At 37.7% G+C, this 17,261-nt stretch overlaps 1 non-coding gene across 1 annotated transcript; it reads left to right on the top strand.

Annotated features, from left to right (window-relative positions):
• The first annotated feature begins 233 nt into the window (after positions 1 to 233).
• LOC145564129 (U6 spliceosomal RNA) lies at positions 234 to 335 on the top strand. The gene has a single exon (XR_014094754.1). It is a non-coding gene; the product is annotated as a U6 spliceosomal RNA (small nuclear RNA).
• Positions 336 to 17,261: the final 16,926 nt, after the last annotated feature.

Below are 17,261 nucleotides of genomic sequence, written 5' to 3'. Positions count from 1 at the left end.
TATTTTTACGATATCTTAATTTTTTACGATTTTTAAATGTAAATTTAATGCTTATATGTAGCTCTAAGGGCTATGTATAACAAAAAATTTGGTTCAAAAAAAAAATTATTAGTCAAAGGTTCATATTAAAATGCCATTCAAAGTCAAAATAAGACTATAAAATTTAAACTAGGGGAAGTACTAGTAGCAACTATAGCATCTAGGTTCTTAGCCGGTGCATGCTTTCAAAGATTATCTCTTGGAGGTATGTAATGAAATTTGAATGATATAGAGAAGATTTGCATGACTCCGATGCGAGGATGACACGCAAAAAGCGAGAAATGGTCCAAATTTGAAATTGGGTATTTCTGGTGATGATCGAATCACTGAATGACACTTCTTGGTGTCGCTCAGGGTTCTATTCTTTTCGACCAGATAACTTGGTGTCCTTTTCTCTTCAAAAACGCTTACAATAGATTGGATCCGTGTTATGGGTCATTTTGTACGACCATTGACCGACGTTGATAGTCAAGACGAAGATATACAAGAACAAGTCAAGGTTGTTGCAAGCGTTCCTACGATCAAGGAAGGATTATCTCTTAACAAGAATAAGTCAATTGGAGGTTGTTGGATGTATATACTCCCTAAATCAGTCCAAGTTTGTCAAAGGACCAAGTAAAAGAATGAATCACCACTTCATAAATTCAAGGAGTCATGATCATATCTTTATCTTCCTCCAACCGCTTGCTTGAGGCTCTATAAATAGAAGCACTTCCTCTCACAAAGACCAGGCCATCTCCACGTATAATACTTCTACTATGAAATCCCATTTCCCCATTGACAATCCTGCAAATCCCATACAATTGATACCTACACATCTAATCCTTAATATCTCCATCCACATAAGAATACCACTACAACTGCCACTGACATCCTACGTATATAACCTCCTCTTAAATACACTACATACTACCCCTTTATTCCTCTGCAATGTCACCAACCTCTTTCCACATGGACTTTCCACTAGAAGTATCATTGCCCAACTACTACATTCTAATCCCAACACCACTCATCCAAAAGACCACTACTATAATGTACTTCTGCAATATTACTAATCTACTACGCCAAATTCCTTCCTGACCACACTATATAGCTACGCCCAAGCTCGTTATATTTATTACTACGCATGCTCTATTGATATCAATTATCATATATATATTGTACTTGTAAATATTGGCTTTATGCCCGTACTATAGTGGAATGTTGGAGTCATTGCCACCCGTGGTTTTTACCCACCTTCATTGGGGTTTTTCGCGTCATGATATCGTGCCTCCTCCCTCTCCCTTTATTTTTTTGTCATTTATTTTTCGCATTCCATACCCCCTATTTTAATTTAGTTGATCCGTAGCTCGTATCCCACATCAAATCCTACTTGACGAAATTTAGCATAAACAATATGGCACCGTCTGTGGGGATGCAGCTAGATTAAAATCTTAACCCTACAGAAGTTCCTCTCCAAACACATTCAAACACATTCCCATCATCAAGATATATTCAATCTCGTAAAGTGACTATATAAGAATTATTGTTCGTGGTCCCGGCAATGAGAAGTGGTGATCGACGCCAACTTAACTCAATATGCTGCAACAAGGGCGATTATCTTTGACAACATTAAGAGTTTTGGTAATGTTCCTTCTTGTGGTTTAATTTTAACTAACCATTTTTGTGTCTTCTTTAAGCTACATTAGGACAGACTATATTATCACCAACGAAGTAAACATCACACTTAAAGGGAAGGACGCCATGGAAAACACTTCTTTAAGTCATGGGTCTCATGATGCCACAAAAATTCAGGGTTTGTCGTCATTCACAATCCTATTTTTTGTTTAACTAACATTATTTTAGGCTATGTTGTCGCTAAATAAACCAGCATTAAAGTTTTGACAACGATAGTCTATTCCGACGACTTTAGTCAGTTCTGACGATAACAGCCAGTGTCGATGACGACATCAATCAGTTACGACGATACCAGTCAGTAACGTCGTCAACAGTCTAAAATCATTAGATAGTGACGACAACATTAAGACAATTGTTGCTTTAAACGACGATGCAAGTAAGCTTTTGCCTAATGCAAAATTCAGATTTATTACTAGAAACTATTCTATTCTAAAAATAATTTCATTGACTTGTATCTATAACTCATGACATTAGCTTATGTAGTGCTTAGATTTTTATATCTTATGATGACATATTTATGTCGTACCAAGCGTATTTTTAGATAAAGTAAGGTTACAGGTGGAGATTTATAATGTTAATTGATTATGACATCGGAATATTGTCATCCACAACAACAAGTTGACGGTAACATTATATTTTTGTGGCTAACTTCATTTCATATTGTTTGCATTTTTTCATGAAGTTGCCACAAGGGGGAAAAATAGTATGATCTTATTATCAATCTAACGCTTTGATTAAATTTTATTATTTGATCCCTGATGCTTCAATGCATCATGCTTTGGTTATTATGAATATTTTTCCTTAGTTTTTGACGCTTTGATCATTATACTTTGATTAACTATCGATGATTTGATTGTGGTTCTTTCTAATGTAATTATGAATGCTTAACGCTTTTTCGAATACATACGGTGGATAATGTTATTTGTTATTATTTCGTGAATAATTAACAACAAGTTGGTATATATGAGATGCTCTTATAGATAATTTACCAATCTAGAATATGACAGAGGGGGCTAAACTACTTAACCTTCCCAAGTAATCCAACATTGGGGGCTCAATATAAATGATTTCAATTCTTATCAAGGAAACTTTTTATTATTTAAAGTGTTTGTCAACTTCCATCAATCTTGTCACAAACCGTGGTAGTCACTGACACTATTGAGGTACACCGCATTATCGCTTTTTGTTTCTACATTTACATTGTCATGATCATGCTCTTTAATATGTTGCCTAGTGTAGACACCCAAATGTAACTCCCAAAAACCAAACCCAGTGATGAATACCTTTCACGTCGCAACAAAATCGAATGACGTGAAAGTGTAACACGGCCAACACGCGGTCGCAGGGTTGCTCTGATACCATTTGTAACACCCACACCCCAAACAAATTAGGGAGGGGCCTATTGTCACGAAATGTGCATCGTCGGCCAACAATTGTCGCCACAAACCAACACAATCTTTCCGACGCATTTTGTCCTCACTCATGCGCACCCCGAGAAAACTTTCGAGGAGGTCACCCATCCCAAGACTACTCCCACCCAAGCACATTTAACTATGGATTATCTTATCAAATGAGCTCCCTAAAAGGAAGATGCACCTTGTTCACATGAGTAGTATATCAAATCCTTTTAAAGCAATCATGAGGGGTATTACATACACCCCCACTTAAGAATGGCAAGCCCTCGTTGCGCCTGGAAAGCTAGGGACTCTAGTATTATGCCTAATGGCAACTGGGTAGCCAAAGTGTTACATCCAGTCTGGCTACGGCCATATGGCCCCAGAATTCTTCCCCGCTAGACGACTGACATAGGATTCATTATCCATGGTCAGCACGCGGTCGCAGGGTTGCTCTGATACCATTTGTAACACCCCGGCCCCAAACAAATTAGGGAGGGGCCTATTGTAACGCAATGTGCATCAAGGGCCAACAACTGTCCTTACAAACCAACACAAGTCCTTCTGGTTCATTTTTTCCTCACTCATGCGCACCCCGAGAAAACTTCCCAAGAGGTCACACATCCCAAGACTACTCCCAGCCGAGCATGCTTAACTATGAAGTATCTTAGCAAATGAGCTCCCTAAAAGGAAGATGCACCTTTTTGATATGAGCAGTATATCAAATCCTTTAAAAAAATCATGAGGGGTATAACAGACAATGTGGAAAGTCTAGTGTTGCGGTTAGTTTTAATCCTTTTCTTTCTTTTTGTTTTTACAAACCTATTTTATTAAAATAGCCAATCCAGTTTAGTTTGGTCCATGGAAAGGGTCCAATAATGATGTAGTTGGATCGTGTTTTAAAAGAGCTTGCCTACGATATATTATAAGCCCAATTTCGATGAATAATGAGGAAGTTACGGCCAAATTACTAAACTTGCCCGGTTTGATCTTTATATGCGGCCCACTGATCTTGAGGAGGGCCTATTATGATTTATCATTCCTAATGCAATTAGGATTGATAATAGTCTTCTAGAATCTTCTAGAAGGTTCTTGTGAATCCTAATGTAATTAGTATTGATAATTGAGTTTTAAGAGTTTTATTTCTAATAAAAGAAGTGTTTTAAAGGAAATTACAATTTCACCCCTTAATTTTATCAAAATTATGAAAACTTGTAAAAAAACTGCCTGCAACGCTGCACCACAGGTTGTCGTCTGGCGACAGGCCTGTCGTTGCGGCGACACGTCTGTCGCTCGGCGACAGAGGCATGTGTGGCGATAACGTCGTGTTTTATTCTTCTCGAAACTCTGATTCTTTTTTATCATGTTCTGGCTGAAATCCGTTATAAATAACCTCCTTAAACCTCTGTTTTTAATCACAGATTCTTATCTAGAATATCTTGATATATTCTCTCTCTTTCTTTTTAAACGAACTCTTTTACAAACACAATTCCGCATTCATAAGATCTAGACACACCTAGCCAAGTTCGAAGTAGCCTTCGCCCTAGACGTGAAAGGTTTGATATTTCCGAGGGTTTGGTCCCAAATCTAGTCTAAACTTTCTTAAATCTTTATTTCAATTATTTAATTTAATTATTTAATTTTATATTTTCCTTTAAGTTACTAACGTGTGTATTTTGTTATTCGAAAGAGATACGAGGCATTCAAGTAAGTGCTTTAATTGTTTGATTGATATTTTGATATAGAAATCATGCTTAGATTGTTATTTTGATTCCTAGTATCATGTTAGGATGTTTTATTGCTTTTCTTAGTATGATGTTTAGGGTGACAACAATAAGTTCCTTATAACAATTATGATTTCTATGATGCTTCCTATTTTCTTTCCTAATATTTATGTTAGTATCATGATATGAATAAAGCTTTGATTTTTATTTTTTAGTGATATGTTAGGGTTTTTTTTATTAATCTTATTAGTATCATGCCTAGGATCTTGCTATTATTATGTTTTAACATGATTATTATTATTATGATGATTATTATGTTGCTTGATTATATTATTTATTGTTATTGCTTGAACATGCCTTTTATGCATGTTTAAAGAGAACTAGTACTTGTAATCACGCTTAATAAGATAATTAATAATCTTGTTTAGGGTTAATTTGATTATAATTCAAGTGATCGCTAATAATAGTTTTATTTGTGCATTAATGTTCAACGAACATAGATTAAACAGGTTTAGGGTAAACCTATTGATTGCATGTTAGTCAGAAAGCGCACATGAATGCGAGAAGAATAAAATAGAGGCCTATTATCAGGGCAGGTTCAATCTCTTTTAGGTTGGATTTGTACCTTCATCCCCGAACTTCCAGTCATGATTCCAGACCTATTGGAGTTAACGATCTCCTGGATCGTTAAGGGGTGTAACCTTCACCCTGTGAACGGTTTACAAGTTCCTAAAACTTATTGGGGACCCTTTTGCTCTAGCTTCCTTCCCTTTGGACGCCACCATGCTTAAATGTATGATCAAAGTGGGGTTCAAGTTTTGGGTAATGCTTGAAATATTCCCTACGGTTTTTGGCGACTCCACTGGGGTGGATTTCTATTTCAATTCCTAAAATTTATTTTGGCAATTATTTAGAATGAGTGGATGAGACTCGAAAAGTTATAAGTATTTCATGTGCGTAATTTTGATTAGCATTATTGTCATATGCATAAAAAAGGATCTTTGGGAATACCATCCTTAATGAGTAAAAAAATAGGATTTTTACACGTAGGAAATTTGAGGAATATCTTGCAGAACTAGAACCGAAATAATGCTGCGAAAAACTGGAAAATTTTACGAACACAGAAAGATATTGAGGCATGTAGGGGCTGGCGTCTAGCAAACAAAGCCTGTCCTCGAGGATATGGCTCTGTCGCCGAGCGACAAATCAGTAGGCAGGCGACAGGGCTATATTGCGGCAACAGTCTCTGTTGGCTGGCGCTACATTCTTCCAATATCGAGCCAGAAATATGAGTTCTAATTTCAACCAGTTCTAGCACTGTTGGCTCGATTCTACTTCCTGATTGAGTTTTTCTCACTTTTCAGATATCCATATGTGTTCTACATATGGACATATCCCTCTGGGAATTCATTCTCCCTCTTCTAATTGAACTCTCTAAGCAACAAAGGGTACATCCGAGAATGTTGAATTCACCAAACCATGGAAGCGAGTTTAACTCGCGAGGTCCCATCCACACGCGCCAACCCTTCCAAAGGTAAGGCTTCCGCGCAGTGCATTTGAACTCATAACCATGGACTTTCTTTGAATAACCCATATCCCAAACTTTAGAGAACTAGAGCCATGGTTAGGTTGCAAACTCATTGCATCATATTGTGCCTGCTTGACTATTCGTGCATTATTTGTTGTGCATACTCTATGTGTTTTTCTTAACCATTTGTTTGACTTGTGTTTAAGCCTTAAATAAACTAATTAATGACTAAAAGGACTTTTCCGAATTAATTTGAGTTAATAAAGTCTAATGAATTAATTAAAATTGACTTAGCATGACTTTAGGCCTGTCCCGTAGAGTAAAAATATTGAAAGCAGTCCCAGATTAATGCTCTAGTAATGGCGCAAAAATTTGAGCGACAACGCTGTCGTCTAACGCTACATTGCAGTGTGCAGCGACAGTCCTGCTGCTTTGGCGACAGTTCTGGATTTTGCTCGAGTCATGACGACGAGTCTATTTAAGCGGTTTGCTAATTAGTTCGATTATTTTGTTAATAACAGTACCCTTGTTTAGTCCTTCATTGAGCCTAGGCACTAAGTCCCATGTTCTTACACAAGAGTCAAAGCATGTCACTTGCACTCACAAATAAAGCTCACACTAATATGTATATATAATTTAACCATGTCTAGAAAGTCTGGTATTAACGTGTTTTCTGTCAATTTTTTAGGGAGGTTAGTCGGATATTAATACTCCAATTAAACCACTTGTTTGAACCCATATACTTGATTCCAAAAAATATACACCCTACTTTTGCTTTTCTCCTTTTACTTTATAAGCCCGTAAAGTCAAAGTCAATTTGAGTCAAGTCATTAAAATAAAAAGTGGTTTAATTTACAGCGTGTGGTCAAGAAAGGAAGGGCGTTTGATCAGAGACAACCTTTTCGTTCAAGTACAACTTTTTGAAAAACCAATCGGTCGAAAAAGGAAAGCTAAAAAGATAATGGCGAGTCAAGAAGAAGTTAATGAGCTTAAAAAGCAAATGGCCGGTGTTACTGAACTGCTAAAAACCTTAACCCTCCAAATTAATGACCCTGTGAAACAACAAAAAATGGAGCTCATTCAAGAGAGCTTGATCAAGATATCCAATGATTACAGGTTCCAGGGCATTAGCTCACAAGGGGTCTCGGTGGACAAGGAGCTTCGTCCGCAGAAGTTCAATGCCAACGACATCCAAAAATTCAAGGCAACTGATAACCCTTACTTTTATTTAAGAGTCTTTGAAACTATAATGAATATTAAGGGTATTAATAGAAAAGTATTTCATTCTTTATTTTCCTTATCTCTTGAAACCGTTTGCCAACAATGGTTCTTTTCCCTTGATAAAGAGAAAACCTCTACTTGGGAATCAATTGTAAACGCTTTCATTGATAGGTATTAATGCAATATTCAAGTTGAAAATGATCATTGGGAAGTTGAAATACTTAAGCAAAAAGAGAATGAAGGTTTAACTTCTTTCTTCAATTAATGGAGAGAAACCTCTGCTAGGATGACTGAAGTACCAAGTGAAAAGGAATCTGTGAGGTTGTTTATGAAGAACCTCCAAGAAAAGTATTCCAAACATCTTAAATATCAAAACAATCTACACATTTCAAGGCCATCTATGATATTGGAATTAACATTGAAGACCACCTTGCTAAACAAAAAGCTGCTAACAATAATTCCAACAGTGGCTAGAAAGAAGAATGACAATCCTTCTTCTTCCAAAACCACCCACTCAAATAATGTTAGCACCTTTAATTTGAGTGAAGTCCTTGCTATGAACAACCAAGGAAAAAAGAAACCATGTAGGAGGAACTTTACTCCTATTGGTATGAGTTATGACACCGCATTCGATTGACTGAATGCAAAAGGTCTTATAACTCCTATTGAACCATTTGGGGATCCACCAGTTGAAAAGAGGACAGCTAATTGAAACCCCAATGCCTATTGCAAGTATCACCAAGGGAGGGGCCATGCCACTGAGATTTGTTGGAAGCTTAAGGAAGCTATCCAAGATTTGATTGACAATAATAAGCTACCATTGCCCCCTGCAAGCAAGAAGCCAAGTATTAATAATGCACCACTCTCTGACTCATTGGATATCTCTCATGAGGAAGACCGTATTGATCCATCATCTCTCATCAAACCTGTTGAAGAAATTCATACTATCGAAGAAGAGGAAAAAACCTTTTTCAATGCCATGGATGATTTTCCTTCTGAACAAGAACTTGTAACCAAGGAAGAAGTACGGATTCTCATATGGTCAATGTGGGAGGGAATAGACTTGTTACATGAAGCTATTGAATTAGCGGAGAAACAAGGAAAGGAACTTCAAAGCAAGCATGCTAATGTTATACATATGGAGAAGAAATCATTCCCTCTCCAAGTAATTGACACATTCAAGAAGAGTAATAAACTCTACACTCCAATTGCGACTTCCTATGCTAAAATGTTCAAAATGCTCTCCGAGAATGGTAAGGTCAAACCTCTCGAACCGAGACCATTTGAAACTCTAAAGAGGACAGATAGGTTCTACTGTCCATACCATCAATCAGGGAGACATAACATTGAAAACTGTTTTAAATTCAAAGATTTAATTTAGAAGATGATTGATGACAAGAAGCTAGTTCAAATCCCACAAGAACAAGATATAAGCATCAACGAGGTTTAGGACAGTTATGATGAAGACGTCTATCTTAAGGACATGGAAGAACCTCCACTTTCAATGTCATATTCAATAAGTGATTTTTGGGATAAAGAAGATCACCCATAAACGTCCTCACAAGATCTGGGAGAATGAAACCTCCCATCTCTACACAACCTATTCCTACCGTGCAACAAGTTCCCATACCTATTATAGAGGACAATGATATTGTTAAACAATTCAAGAAGACCAAGGTCGAAATGAACGTATGGAAACTTATGAGGGGTTGGCTAACTTCCTTATGAGTGATCTCCCTAGTCCTATCAACTTGATCACCTTTTCTGACAAAGATTTACCTTCAGAAGGTGACAAGCATTACAAGGCTCTAAACCTCACATTATTCTGCAAGAGGATGAACATCCCAATGACTCTGGTAGACAACGGACCGGCAATTAATGTCTGTCCACTTAGAACTACGAGGATGTTAGGCATAAGGGATGAAGATTTAACCCCGTCAACACAAGGAATAAGAGCCTACGACAATACTCGTCGCCAAGCTCTTAGAAAAATCACTATGAATGTGATGGCGGGAGAAATAGAACATGAAACTACCTTCCAAGTGGTAGATATTAAGGCCTCCTTCAACCTATTGTTAGGACACCCTTGGCTTCATGACCTCAAGGCCGTCCCTTCATCTCTTCACGAACAAGTAAAAGCTATAGTTAGAGGGATCCCTATTACAATTGAGACTTAACTTATGAGGATTAAAGCTGTCGAAAATCCGATCATTAATGTGGAGCACGATGAGGATGATGAAGACTTGTGGGGCTTTAATGAAGAGGTCTCCTTAATGGAGGAGGATGAAAAGACCCCTCTTTGTCACGACCCCCACTCTAATATGACGGTAAATGATATTCTCAAGAGATAGGGCCACTTTCCCGGGATGACTCTAGGAAAGAAAAAGGAGATAGCAAAACAAATTGAATTACCTGGCCACCCTAAGTTAGATACTTTTGGACTTGGTTTTGAACCGACTCGGGAAGATTTTAAGCGAGCCCATGAAAGGTCTAAGGTGCATAGAAACGCTCGCACCCAAATGAAAGCAATCCCAATGGATCAGTACCCTCTTACTCTCAACGGACAGTTCATGAGAGAAGGAGAGGACTATCCATGCTATGAATTTCCCGAACCTTTTGTTGTAAATGGCATAAGGCAACCTGGGTTTGAAATCTTTCTGGATTGTTACTTTCTAGATGAGATCCCAACTTCTATTCACAAGGAGAAAGCACCCCAATGCTTTGACTTTAATGTCATGGGACTACTATTTCGGCGCAAAAAAGATGAGCCAAAGTATGTAAAGGATAATTCCTCGCTCATCCTAACGGTCCTATAATGCGAGAACTTTGACCCTTCGAAGCTCATCACCCCAGCGGAGGGTTTATTGCAAGGATGGTGCAAGACGGTCAATGTGACTACTCCGAGTGGAAGAAAATTCTCAATAACAATAGGGCAAGGACCAATGTTTGAAGAGTCGTCTAAGTCAGAGTTAGAGTTAGAGTCTATTCCTGTAGAGTCTTCCAAGTCTTTAGCTATAGCACCCCCTATTTCTAATTCTTCAATTTCTACTCCTAGGATAGTTAGCAATCAAGTCCCTGAGGACATTTCTCTTTTCGATGTAATGATTTCAGAATTTAATAATATGTCTTCTTCCTCTTACTCATCGTGTTTTTCATTAACCCAAGATGACGAACATTTCTTAACTAATAATGAAAATGACAAAGAAATTATTAAAGCAATGGAAACACTTGAAAAGAAAACACTGATAATTGAGGATACTGAGACGGTTGATATCTCAAATGATTCAACCACTATAAGAGAAGTTAAAATCGGATTAACGCTTAATAAAAAAGAAAGAACCGATTTAATTAATCTACTCAAAGAATTTATCGATGTATTTGCTTAATCATATGAAGATATGTTAGGCATTAATAGAGAAATAGCTCAACACACTATACCACTAATTCCAGGAATGAAACATGTAAAACAAAAGCTGCGTCGAATGAAACCCGACGTAGCTCTTAAAATAAAAGAAGAAGTTCAAAAACAAATAACTGTAGGTTTTATTAGGGAATCTAAATACCCGGAATGGGTAGCAAATGTTGTCCCAGTTCCGAAGAAGGATGGAAGGGTAAGAATGTGTGTCGACTATATTGAAATTAAATAAGGCAAGTCCAAAGGACGACTTCCCTTTACCACACATCGATATTTTAGTAGATAATACAGCAAATCATGCGCTTCTCTAATTTATGGATGGATATACGGGATACAACCAGATTCTCATGGCAAAAGAAGACATGGAGAAAACAACATTCATAACACCATGGGGTACATACTGTTACACGGTAATGCAATTCGGGTTGAAAAACGCGGGTGCTACTTACAACCGAGCAGCAACTACCCTACTCCATGCCATGATGCACAAAGAGGTCAAAGTATATGTCGGCGATATGATTGTGAAATCAAAAGATTGCCAAGGACAACAAGTAGCCTTGAGGAAATTTTTCAAAAGGCAAAGAAAATACAACATGAGGTTGAATCCATTTAAGTGTGCTTTTGGAGTCACCTCAGGCAAGCTCTAGGGGTATGTCATAAGCTTTAGAGGAATAGAGATAGACCCAACCAAGATCAAGGCGATCATGTTAATGCCACCGCCCAACAGCGAGAAACAAATTCGAGGGTTTATTGGTCGTTGCAATATATAAGTAGGTTCATATCGAAGTTAACAACGATATGCGAACCAATATTCAAGAAGCTCAAAAGAATGTGCCAATAATATGGGATGACGAGTGTCAAAAATCCTTTAAAAAGATCAAAGCCTATCTCGCAAATCCTCCTGTATTAGCGCCAGCGCTTCTAGGGATCCCTCTTAGGTTGTTCTTAACAGTCACCAAGGAGACAATGGGGGCTATGGTTTCACAAGAAGTAGCAGGTAAAGAAAATGCAATCTATTATCTAAGCAAGAAAATGCTCGTGTATGAAGTACGCTACACACCACTTGGAAATTGTGTCTCGCATTGGTGTGGGTCATAATCAAGCTAAGAAATTACATGCTCGTGCATACAGTCTTTGTAGTTTCTCAAATGGATCCACTTAAGTATCTATTCGAAAAGTCTGCACTCAATGGACGCATATCAAGATGGATAGTCAATTTAGTCTAGTTCGATGTAAGATTCATGCTTCAAAAGGCTATTAAAGGATCTGTGGTCTCGGACTTCATAGCAGACTTCCCAATAGAAGATTCGACGCCAGTACCTGACAATGAATTTCCAGACGAAGACTTGATTGTCACAAAAGATGATACTTGGACTTTATACTTCGATGGAGCCTCAAACCAAAAGGGATGTGGCGTTGGAGTACTATTAGTATCACCTAAAGAAGAACACGTTCCAATCTCTATAAAGCTAGATTTCGACGTTACTAACAACGTTGCCGAATACGAAGCATGCGTGGTAGTCCTTGAAACAGCTTTGGCATTGTGAGTGAAGAAATTGCGAATGTTCAGAGACTCTTCGTTGATCATCAACTAAATCTCTAAAAGATGGAAATTAAGGGGTGAAAGTCTAGCCCCTTACCAAACTTATCTGGAAACTCTCACCAACCAGCTGGAAAAGGTAGAATACACCTATCTACTTAGAGAGGAAAACCAATTTGCTAATGCCTTGGCAAGACTAGCCTCAATTGTTAAGATTCCTACTGAAATCGAGCAAATGCCTCTAACCATAAAGAAAAGGCATAAACCGGCTTATATTCAAGCCATAGAAGATGATGAAGTGGTCCAAGATGAAGAAGAAGAAGATGATGAAATTTGGTATACAGATATACTTAATTACGTCACCAAAGGAGAATACCCTCCTCATGCTGACAAAAGAGCAAAACGAGCATTAAGACTCTTCGCTTCCCAATATGTACTCATAGACAACGAGTTACATAAAAGGGTACCTAAGGGTCGAGCTCTCTTATGTGTAGGGAAAAAGGATGCCCAAAGAGCTATGAGGATAGTCCACGAAGGAATTTGTGGAACCCATGTTAATGGCAAAATGCTAGTCCAAAAGATAATGCGAGAAGGGTACTATTGGACTACCATGAATAGGGATTGTCATCAATATGTAAAAAGATGCCCTAAATACCAAATTTATGCCAATTTACAACATGTTCCTCCGTCTCTACTTTACACTTACACTTCACCATGGCCATTCTCTACATGGGGAATTGATATTATTTGTAAAATTACTCCTCCTAGGACAGGAGGTCACGAATACATCTTAGTGGCAATTGATTACTTCACAACGTGGGTTAAAGCACAATCATATGCTAATCTCATTAGAAAACATGTATCACTCTTTATCGAAAGGAATATTATTTGTCGATACGGAGTCCCACATGAGATGATAAGTGACAATGGAAGTCACTTTCAGGCTGAATGTGAGGAATTGCTACAAAAAAAAAGGCATTCAACATTATCATTCCTCCCCCTATAGACCTCAATAAAATGGAGCAGTTGAGGCAGCTAATAAAAATTTAAAGACTATTATCGAGAAAATGACAGAAAATTACAAGGATTGGCCTGACAAACTCCATTTTGCACTTTGGGGCTATCGCACGTCAATTCGCACATCAATAGGAAATACACCATTCTCCTTGGTTTATGGAATGGATGCCGTACAACCTGTAGAGCTAAAGATGCCGTCTCTACGCATTGCACTAGAAAGTAAACTCGATAAAGTCAAATGGACTAGAGCAAGGGATAAAGAGATAATTCTACTTGATGAAAAGCGACTAGAAGCTCTACATCATACCGAATGCTATCAAACCCGTATGGCTAGGAACTTTCACAAGAAGGTCAAGACAAGAAACATCAAAGTAGGAGACTTGGTGTCAAAAGCATTAAGGAAAAACGTTATGGACCCAAGTGGAAAATTTAGGCCTAATTGGTCCGGACCATATACCGTCAAAACCATCCTATCAGGAGGTGCAGCAAAACTAACTGACATGGATGGCAATGAGTTCTCAAACATGACGAACCTTGACCAACTTTAAAATTACTACCCATAATTACTTGAGTAGGACACTCAAATGAGCTATGTTTGGCCTGATTCCTTAAGAAAGGATACGTAGGCAACACTTTACAAAGTGCGGCCACTTTAATTTTCGCAATCCTCGCATCCCAGAAGAATTAAAAATAAAAGAAATTTTCGATGAAATAGCAGCGCCACAAAAGAGGTCTGTCGCCGACCGACAGACCGCAGCGCAAAGCGACAGAGCATGTTGCTTGGCGACAACTGCAAATCAACGGTGCCATTTTTCTGGGAATATATGGGCAAATTTCTGTGTTTTTTAGAAAATTTTCGACTTCCGTACTCGAGAAAATTTCTGGAAAATAAAATAATTTAATTTGTTTTCATTGCATTAATCAATTAAATTTAAAAAAGTTGATTTAATTAAAAAGCTTAAATTTCATTAATAAAATAAAATAAAAATTACATTATTGATTGAATTTAAATGAAAGCTTTAACAAATTAACTTTAAATTTAAACTAGTCTAATAAATTGGAAATTAAGCAATGCTTCGATCTTTCTTCTCTTTCTTTGCCCTTTTCCAATTTTTATCTACATCTTCTTCATCGTCCATGACTTTAGCTAGTAGGCATCCTTTAGAGGACCTACATTCAATTTTTGAGTAAATGGTTTCCCCCTTAGCTAGGACTCTATGTTTCTTTTCTAACCGAACCTTCTTTTCTGAAGTGTCAGCTTTTCTTTTCCCTTTATCCTTTATAGAGTCTTTCTTCTTGGGCATCATAGGTCTTTTAAATTCAATATTTTCACCCAAGCGTTCCTTAACATGAATCACTTTGTCACCTAAACGATTCTTCACATTGGTTCTACTATGATTTTTCTTCATGTCCTTTTGTAATCTTTTTAAGAAGCCATTTGTTCACATCATTGGGCAATGAAGGAGGAACCTTTTGGGTATTCACTTCCTATAAAGGCCTAGAACTACAATATGTGTCAAATTTCTCTAGTTCTTGTGAAATAGCAAATTCATAGGGATGACGGAGATCCCCAGAAGGAATATTTTGAAGTAGACCGTACAACCTTTTTACCCTACAGGGATAATAAAAAGTCATCTTGGTTAAGCTTGGAAGACGGCAGAAGGGTTGCTTGTTGACACCAACCATCTTATCTATTTTCCACCATGGGACAACCCATTTGATAGAAAAGTTACAAGAAGCAAAGACTTTATTCCACTCATGGCGCCCCATCTTAGAGAAACGTTTCTTTCGCCTCACAAAATAATTTGGAGTATAATTTTCAATATTGTTAGGAGGACTAATTAATTCTAGACTCTTTATTAGCCATATCTGTAAAAATTCAATTCAAATAAGTTAGTATTACTATACAGAAATATGTTTTTGATTTCTTTAATTAAAAATATTATTTTTCTACCTGTAATAAAATTGGAGAGCCCCGAAAAGGTGCTTTTGGATTTTTCTTTAATTCATCAAGACTAAGCATAGTCTCTCCAACAATTAATGGCATTAGATTCCTTCCAGATTTAATTTGCTCCAAGACAGTTAATATAATTGCTTGACCCTCATTAGTTCTACCACTAGTGAGAAGATATTGGTTAAGCATGCAAATGTGAAAAACCCTTCTTCTATAAACATGAAAAGATTCAGAATAAGGTCTATCAAAGTAGTGGCATGCAAATTCTTTTAGATTCACTAAGCTACCATCTACAATATTTGTTAGATCTCTGTCTCTTAAATTAAAGAAGCGCTCAAAATCATTATAATAATATTCACTTATTCTAGTGATTACCGCAAGATTTAATGAAGGGAAACCTAGGATGGCACCAAATTCTTCCGGTACAGGGCTAATTTCATCACACCATAATCTTATGTAATGTGTATCGGTGTCCTAGTATTCTAAGGCGGTATGAATAAAATCTATGTCAAGATCTACCCCCTTAACACCATAAATATCTCCCATGTGAAAAAGTCGAGTTCCTTTCTCTCTTTAGTAGTTAAAGACTGACACCATTCATGAGTGAAATTGGTAAAACTCTTAGTGAATAAAGACATGATTATCTGTTGAGAAACTAAGGTTATAATTAATCTGTTCGAATTATACAGAAAATCGGCAAATTATGGGGCTATTTATTTACAAAATTGATGCAGTTTGACTCCGAAAAGGATTCAGATGCAGCGCACTGCAGCGCCAACGACAAGCCTGCCGCTTAGCAACAGAGTCTGTCCCCTGGCGACAGCAGCAGCGATCGGTGACAGCGCAAAATGCGTGGCGACACGCGGCGCTGCAGCGTTTCCTCAACGTGCTATTCAAACCGCGTTTTTCTGGCTATGATTTGAATTCATACAATGACTTTACAATTTCACCCTTTGTTCAAATCCCCTATAATTTGAATTCATACAATGACTTTACAATATATTTTCCTTCTCTTTCCTTTTTGGATTTATTCAAACTTAATTAAGTTTAGGTTTGTTTTAAGTCCAATTTATTTTTCATTTTTCTTTTTGGGGGAGAAAGTCGAATACCCTCCATTAGTAATAAAAATGATGGAAATTTTTGCGCAAAATTAAACACAATTTTTTGCACACACACATATGCACATAAAAATGAAAAATAAATGCAAAGATAATAAAGTCATAATATATAATAGTCTGTATATACAAAATATGTCTAACAAATGTAGCTAATAAATGAGTCGGTAGGCAAAGTCTTATAAAATTCAAAATAAATTAACCCATGTACAACTATGGTGCTGGAGGACGCAGATGATGAGGAATGTTCATCATATCAAAGAACTGCGCAGATCGAGGAGTATGCTCCCCACCAGCTCCGGTTTCACCAGGAGGAGGGAAACTCAACTCAGGACCAGTCCACCCACGGTTACCCTGGTGATGATACATCAAAGGCTGAGACTGCGGAGGCTGCTGCGACGACGAGCCGACCTCGTATGTCTCACTACCTACCGGAGCCGATGTCGCCTCTCCCTAGCCTATTGGCCCAGCCTGTGCACTATCATATGAAGAGCCCGAGCCCTCCACCGCCTCGGTCCGGGTAGCATCAGATTGGCCACCCCGACCACCGGAAGTAGTACGGCGATGCCTCGAGCTAGACCTAGCCGGCTCTTTCCGAACCTCAGGTCTCGTCCGAGTACGAGAAGGAATAGGCTTT

This window comes from Chenopodium album, chromosome 1, assembly GCF_948465745.1.
Source record: "Chenopodium album chromosome 1, dcCheAlbu1.1, whole genome shotgun sequence".
NCBI lineage: Eukaryota > Viridiplantae > Streptophyta > Magnoliopsida > Caryophyllales > Amaranthaceae > Chenopodium > Chenopodium album.
The sequence above is the reverse complement of the archived record's forward strand: the minus strand, read 5'-3'. Positions and strand labels throughout refer to the sequence as shown.